This window comes from Pleurodeles waltl, chromosome 2_1 (genome assembly GCF_031143425.1).
Source record: "Pleurodeles waltl isolate 20211129_DDA chromosome 2_1, aPleWal1.hap1.20221129, whole genome shotgun sequence".
Lineage (NCBI taxonomy): Eukaryota > Metazoa > Chordata > Amphibia > Caudata > Salamandridae > Pleurodeles > Pleurodeles waltl.
In genome coordinates this window covers 913752169-913759272 of record NC_090438.1, presented here as the reverse complement: position 1 = coordinate 913759272, position 7104 = coordinate 913752169, and the positions used below count along the sequence as shown (strand labels likewise).

At 45.1% G+C, this 7104-nt stretch overlaps 1 long non-coding RNA gene across 1 annotated transcript; it reads right to left on the bottom strand.

The window, feature by feature from the left end:
- Positions 1–5169: 5169 nt before the first annotated feature.
- Positions 5170–6066, bottom strand: LOC138259271 (uncharacterized). Its single transcript, XR_011198697.1, has 2 exons — positions 5799–6066; positions 5170–5311 (listed from the first exon to the last, which is right to left on the bottom strand). It is a non-coding gene; the product is annotated as an uncharacterized lncRNA (long non-coding RNA).
- Positions 6067–7104: the final 1038 nt, after the last annotated feature.

The following is a 7104-nucleotide window of genomic DNA, read 5'->3' as shown; positions in this document are numbered from 1 at the left end:
TGGAGACCAGGGAACAGACCTTGCCCCTGAGTTCGCTCCACCTCTTTCTGATGTCTTTCCTTGTGTGGAGGGTGGTGCCTACAGTGTTCACTCTGTTGACGATCCTGTCCCACATTTCCATTTTCCTACTGAGAGAAGTGTGCCGGACTTGTTCTCCAAACAATTGTGGCTCTACTCTAATGATTCCTTCCACAAGGAATCTTACCTCTTCATCTGTGAAACGAGGATTTTTTAAACATGCCATGGTGGTAAAAAAACAGGTGGCAGTGACTTACTAAAGTGGGATAGTACAAAATGGTGTGACTAGGCAAAAGTGTGTGCTGGGTGTGAAAAGAGATGGTGAGAAAAAGTGGTGCCTAGTGTCTGTGCAGTATGGTAAAGAATTTGCTCTGTCCAGTGTTTGCCATTGTAAACGGACTGTGGTCTGTATAGAGATGTGTTTTATAGTGCCCTTTGCAGGTGTGTCCAGTATAGCAATGTGTATCAGCTGTGTTGTTTTCAAATCCATCCAATGTACAGTTGTGTATTACTTTGGTGACTGCAGACCACCATGATTCAGACCACCATTGGCAGACCATCATGGGTGCCTGCAACTGCAACTTTGGGCTTGTAATACAGTTAGTAGTTGGTTGCAGTGCTGTCAGTGCTGGAGGTTGGACCACCTATTTTCGGACCTCCACACCACTGCCCGGCTGCCATTTTTGTTTGTTGGTTCTGCCTGTATAACTGGTAATCAAGGTGATCTTTTTGGGACCACCAACATGGTGGTCCCAAAAAGACCACCAACATGGCAGTCTGGAGGTCTGATCCCCAAACTTGTAATGAGGCCCTTAATGCTATACTTGCTCCTGTGGATCAAAATGTTGAATTCTGGACATGATGACTGGAGACGGAGATCTCCACCACTGTGTGAAATGGGAAGTTTGGCTTCACCCCCGTTTCAGAGGGTTGAGATAGGTTTGTCTATGCTTTGTAGTAAATTTGCACTCATAAATAGAGAAAAACAAAAAGTTTTAGATATACTACAAAGTAAAATCACACCTGTACATTTCTTCAGTTGTAAATCTGCCTTTATATATTGACCTCATTGATTATAGAAAATCTTAGGGCCTGATTTAGGAAAAGGGGAGCTAGAGCCAGTGCAGCGCCACTTTTCTTGTGCTCCCCCCCAATGCCACCATGTGTGCACTGTATCTATGCGCACCTTGGCAGTAGCTAGTCAAAATTATTGACGCTAGATTGGAGCTTTGCAGGATTAGTGTAAAAAATGTTGATGCCAATCCTACAAAGCCCATTAAAGCCCATTGTAAACAACGGTGTGCTTCTTTTTAACGGCTGCTTTTAGCAGGTGTTAAAAGTGCTGAAAAAAATGATGCAAAGAAATTTCTTTGTGACATTTTATCAGCCCCCCTAATGGGCTAATGCCCTCTTTGCATACATTATGCCTGGTGCAGGCAAAACGTAGTGCAATGGGTTATAAAGTAGCACAATGTATGCATTGCACCACTTCGTAAATTTGGCACAGTGATTTTGGCCTCATTGGCTGGCATTAGTGTAAACAAAATAGTGCTAATGTGACGTAAGGAGGCACTAGGGGCTCTTAAATCTGCCCCTTAATCCATAATCACTGGACTTAATGAGCTCATCTGAAGACCCATTTAACTGTGGGATTCTCTCATATCACAAAACACAAGCCAAAGTCTGGCCTGCATGAGAGGACTTATTTATGGAAAAGTGGTGCAGTGCAGCACAGAAAGTCACCTTGCTCTGCTGCACTGCATCACTGGGAAGGGACAGGAATGTGTTCTATTTAAGTCATATGATGCATTCCTGTCCTTTCCCCAATGCTAGCACACAATGGGCTGCCTAGAGCCAACGCACGCACCCTTGCACCATGGTGTAAGAGTGCTTGCATTGCATGTAGGATTGTTTTTGTGCAGGAAGAGGCACCTTCCTACAAAAAAACAATCTTTAGAGGGATATTCCTCTAGCTATGTTTGCAGAAGAATGCAGCACACATAGAAAGAGGAAGTAAGTTATCTCCTAAATGTAATTGTAAGCTAGAAACAGAGGACCTCATTACGACTTTGGCGGTCTTTTCACAAGACTCCCGAAGTCGCAGGTGCCAGAAGACCTCCAATAATAGGAGTAAATTCAGATATCCACCATTTTACGGGAGAAATCTGAGCCTGTTGGCCTGGCCGACGACGGAAGAGAGGCATTTCCACCTCCAGCACTGCCACGCCAATAAAACTCTTCCTATCATATTATGATACATAATACGGCACAGCAGTTTCCTGAATGGCAGTGCGGTGCTGGTGGTGGAAAACACCGAGACCCATCCTCTACTAGACAACCATCTCAGTGAGACAGGTAAGTGGACCATCTGAAAGGGGGGGTAGTGGGGTGTTGTGTGCATGTGTGTGTATGTATGTGTAGCGGTATGGATGAGCGTGAGTGCATGTATGAATGTATATATGCGTGAAGGGGTTGTGTGTCTGCATCTGTGCGGAGGGGAGGGGTGTCGGAGTGCAAGTGAGTAGTAAGTGGTGGTGCATGTGTGCAAGTCTGCGAGTGAGTGGGAATGTCTGTGTGGATGCGTGCAGATGAGGGTATGTGTGTGCATTTATGTGGTTTAGAGGGTGTTTGTGTGCATATATGCAGATGAGGGGTGTGTGTGTGCATGTATGCTGATGAGGGTGTGTGTGCATGTATGCGGATGGGGGAGTGTGCAAGTGTGCAGATGAGGGGTGTGTGTGTGTGCAAATGTGCGGAAGGTGGGAGTTTGTGCAAGTGTCTAGATGGGGGAGTGTGTGCATATATGCCTATGCGGAGGGGGTAGTGTGTGAATGTATGTGTGTGCGGAGGGGGTGGGGAGTGCATGAATGCAGAGAGGGTATGGGAGTAAATGATTGTGGAGGGGGTGTGTATGTCTGAGTGCGAGTGGGGTGTGTGTATGTAAGTGTGAGAGCATTTTTGGGTGTTTGTATGGATGTGTGCGATTGGGTGGGGGGTGTTTGCAAGTGTGTGGACAGGTGGGTGGTGTCTGCATGTGAATGGACATGTGGTGGTGTGTGTGTGTGTGCCAGTGACAGGAATGAGAATTCCTGTCACCATGTGCATTACCACCAGGGTTTTTGTGGTGGGGTAACCGCCCCAAAAAGCATGGCGATTCGCTGCCTCCTGATACGGCCGGTGGCCTTAAGGCTGTCACCGGTCCGGAGGAGCTCAACACCGGCCACTGCGGTCCAACCGGTCTGGCGGGACTGGCGTTGTTGTGACAGTTTGGCTTCAGCCAAACCGCACAAATCTTAATGTGGCAGTCTTTACCGCCGGGTCCACAGAGGTTAGACCGCCACCCCAAGTTTGGCGGTCCCATGACCGCCAAACTCATAATGTGGCCCAGATTGTCAAATTTTAATTTATTCTCTGCAAGAGAGGTTAAAGGCATACACACAGATTGAAAGGGCATCCAAGGAATAGGAAATTTCAATAATACCTCCCACCAATGAATAGGCTTTCCAAGCTAAGTCACAGATAACAGAACCTCTCATAACATTTTTACATCTCCACTGAAAGTCTACATAGCTGTGTGGCAGCCGTCTTCTGGTGCTTAAGGGTTCTGCAAAATTAAGGTTCCAGATATTCTAGACTATTTTTGACAACTTGTACAAATCCCTATTCACTCGGACTTTAGAGTTTGAACAACACTACAATGTACTACACTCTTTATTAGGAATATTCAGAATGACACAGATCCTGTTGGTGGTTGAGTTTCAAGTAAACTTTCATAACATTGTTTTCAAATAGTGTGATTTATTTACTGCTGAGCGGATAGATACAATCAGCTGTGCCTTCAATATTTTTACTTTTTTCACTGACTGACAAAACACAGTTGATATTTCTGGAAAGTTCAGTAAAAAAAACCTTGATATTTCTTAACTATAATAAAATAAGCTTTCCCAGAGCATAAAGGGAAACGTAAGTGCTCAAAAAACTACTTTGTAACCTGTGAGAAGTGACGAGGGCCTGTGATATATGCAAAGAAAAGGCTCACATTTCAATCCTCACTTAGCCTAGAAAATACATTTTTTGTGATTTGAAAAGAGGAACAGCTTAGCACTATATATGTGGCTAATATAAAATACATTTAAAGACAGGGTCCTTAAAATCATGCCATGCCAGACAAGATCAAACATGTGATGCCAGAAATTTTAAACCAACCGTAGTAAGAAACACCTTACGCCCAGATTTATGCTAAAGTTGTGCAGCCGGGTGCTGCACCAAAAATAGCAGTGCGGCGCTGCACCACTTTTGAAAAGCAGGGATGCGCCGTATTTAGAGGAATATGGTGCACCCCTGCCTTCCTCCCGTGCTGGCACTGAATTAAGCTGCCTTGTGCCAACACAGGCATCCTTGCACCGTAGTCAAGGGTGTCTGCGTTGAGGGGATAGATTGCTTATGTGCAGGAAGGTGTCCCTTCCTGCACATAAGAAATCTATAATGGGGATTTGGAACTTCTATGTGTGCTGACAAATGTAGCACACATAGAAGTACTATGACATCATCTTGAATGATTGTTTAGGTGCAGTAAGGTGTCTCTTCCTGCACGTAAACAATCATCAATGGCATTTTGCTTCTTCTATGGTTGCTGCAGAATGCAGCACACATAGAAAAAGCAAAACACGAGGAGGAATAAAAGCATTCCTCCTTGTTTTGCCATGCTGATACCACCCCTGGGTGGCGTTAGTTTTTGGCACTGCTTGAGGTTTACAACAACTGGTAAATATGAGGCAGCGTCAAAAGCAATGGGTGTTGCAGTGGAACACCCACAACACCCATTGCATGCCCCTCTGACGTAGAACACTGTATCGGAAGGGCCCATATTTACAAGGAGACGTAATACTACAAAAAAGTGGTGTTACATCTCCTTTTAAATATGGAGCAGTGCTAAGCGCCACCGGAGCATCATGAAAAGTGATTATCTGGTGGTGGTAGGGGCTCTTAAATATGCCCCTTAGTATATGGTAATCTTTCAATCACAAGTATGTTTCTGCTATTTCAGGGATATACTGACTGTTGTTATAAATATCTAAAGGCAGAACATCACAGAAACATAAATGTCTCTGTAGCGAACCAAGGCCAAATAACAACAACAGGAGTCGGCCGTAAAGTAGATAGGTGAATGTTTATTGAGTAGTAATTGGATGTGTGCCTGTGAGTTTTCCCTCTTTGCTCTTTTGTCTTTTCTCTGTGGTGCCTGCTCCGGTCCCTGGTTCTTATTCTTCTTGGTTCTCTCCGTCTCTTAGGTCTCCAGGGAAGCGCATGTGGAGAGAAGAAGAACAATATTGGTAAGTGAGTTGTTTCCTTCGTGTTTATCTGTATCTTGCTTTCCCTCTTCTTATTACTTTTTCCTTTCTTTCCTGGTCTCTGTCGTTTTCTTATTTCTGTGCTTTCTTGGTCTGTTAGTCTCCTCTTTTCTTTCCCTTTCTGCCAGTGGCTTTCCTTATCCTTCTCCTGTCTTCCTCTTCTTGTGCTTCTGTGGTCCTTTTGCCTGCCGTTCTATACTTTCCTTTATTTCTGACTGGTGGGGCTTGGTACTAGTAATGTCTTATATGTGCTTTTCAACAAGGGAACACAAACAAAAAATAAACACCCCTCTCACCACCCGTGAACATAGATCACCCCTGTGCTCGCCCCTCGTTTTTCCTCCTTCCTCCAGCCTCCCTCACAACCCCCTTTCTTCTCAATCCACTCCTTCCCATCCTCCCTTCCCTCAATACGGCGTTTCTACACACCTGGGTATGCCCCGCTTCTCCAGAAGCATGGCAGGAGGTTGCGCTCCGCTCCCCAGGATCACCGCGGTATTCCAACCTCCGTCGGCTGCTTCGTTGTCCTCTGCTCCCCGGTTGGGGAGAAACCCCTCTCCTGACTCTAAGGTCCTCCGGCCTTGTAGACTCTCCACGTCGTCCGCTCGTTCCCTTACTCCTCCGTCTCGTCCCTTTTCCTCGCCGTCTTGCTCCTCGTCGTTCTCTTCCTCTCCCTGTGTTGCAGATGCCGGCCTTCTGGTCCCTCCTCCTTTCTGCGTCGAGCCCACATCGCGCCTCTCATTGGTGGCTGCCCCGTGGTGTTCTGGCACACCACAGGCAGCAGCAGCACAAGTCGGTCGAATGTGGCGGCGGGTTCCGGCCAGCCCGTCACAGTCTCTTAAAGATTTGCAAGCTGGGTGTCCTCTGCCCCAGAAATTTGCAAAAGGGTCTGGTGTCTATGGACCCTTAATTATTGGGTCCAGAGTTTTTGGACTCAGTAATTCTTCAAATGCAGAGACTTTGAATTGCAGGTGGCAGAATGTCACCCCGAGCTATTATTAGGGGTGAAATTTGACACTCATAATGAGAGTCTCAGTGGGGATATGGGACCACTAGGTTAATGTAAGAAAGTGTGTCATTAGTTGAGAAGAACGTGAGTCATTCCTAAGTAATACGTTCTGAACTTTCCATCCACTGGGAACTGAGTACCTCATTTTATCACTAGACCCTCTCAGAGTAGCGACTCAGAAGTGTCCAAGGCCTACTCATGTGGTTGTGAGAGCTAGTAACCCAGTCCACAGACACACAACAATCAATACCCAATAAATCATTGCCCAGCTACTGCATTTTGTTATGAAAAGGAAAAGTACTTTATTACTCAGATACAACTCAATAGTTCCTATTAATTTACAAATTTATACATGATGTCAGATGTAAATATGAATGGTGACTCCCTCCTAACAATTCACATTTGTAGCAAGCCCTTAAACCTAAAACCACAGTACCCCCATAGTTATAGCAATGGAAAGGCAGACCTCCTTTCCTTAATAAAATGAGAAATGTGTCATATGAAACCAAGCCAGGATCATGATGATCACAAAGGATGGTGCCATCTTACAAAGAGAGTCACTATAACATGTAGTGATGCTCTCTCAATGTTGACATCATCAATTAAACATTTCAACTGGCTTCAACAAGTCATGCAATGACTCACTGTTAACTTTAATCATTTCCAATAAAACATTTAACGTTTCTATAAACTATGTGCAAGAGTCTCTTGTCCTCTTTTTATATA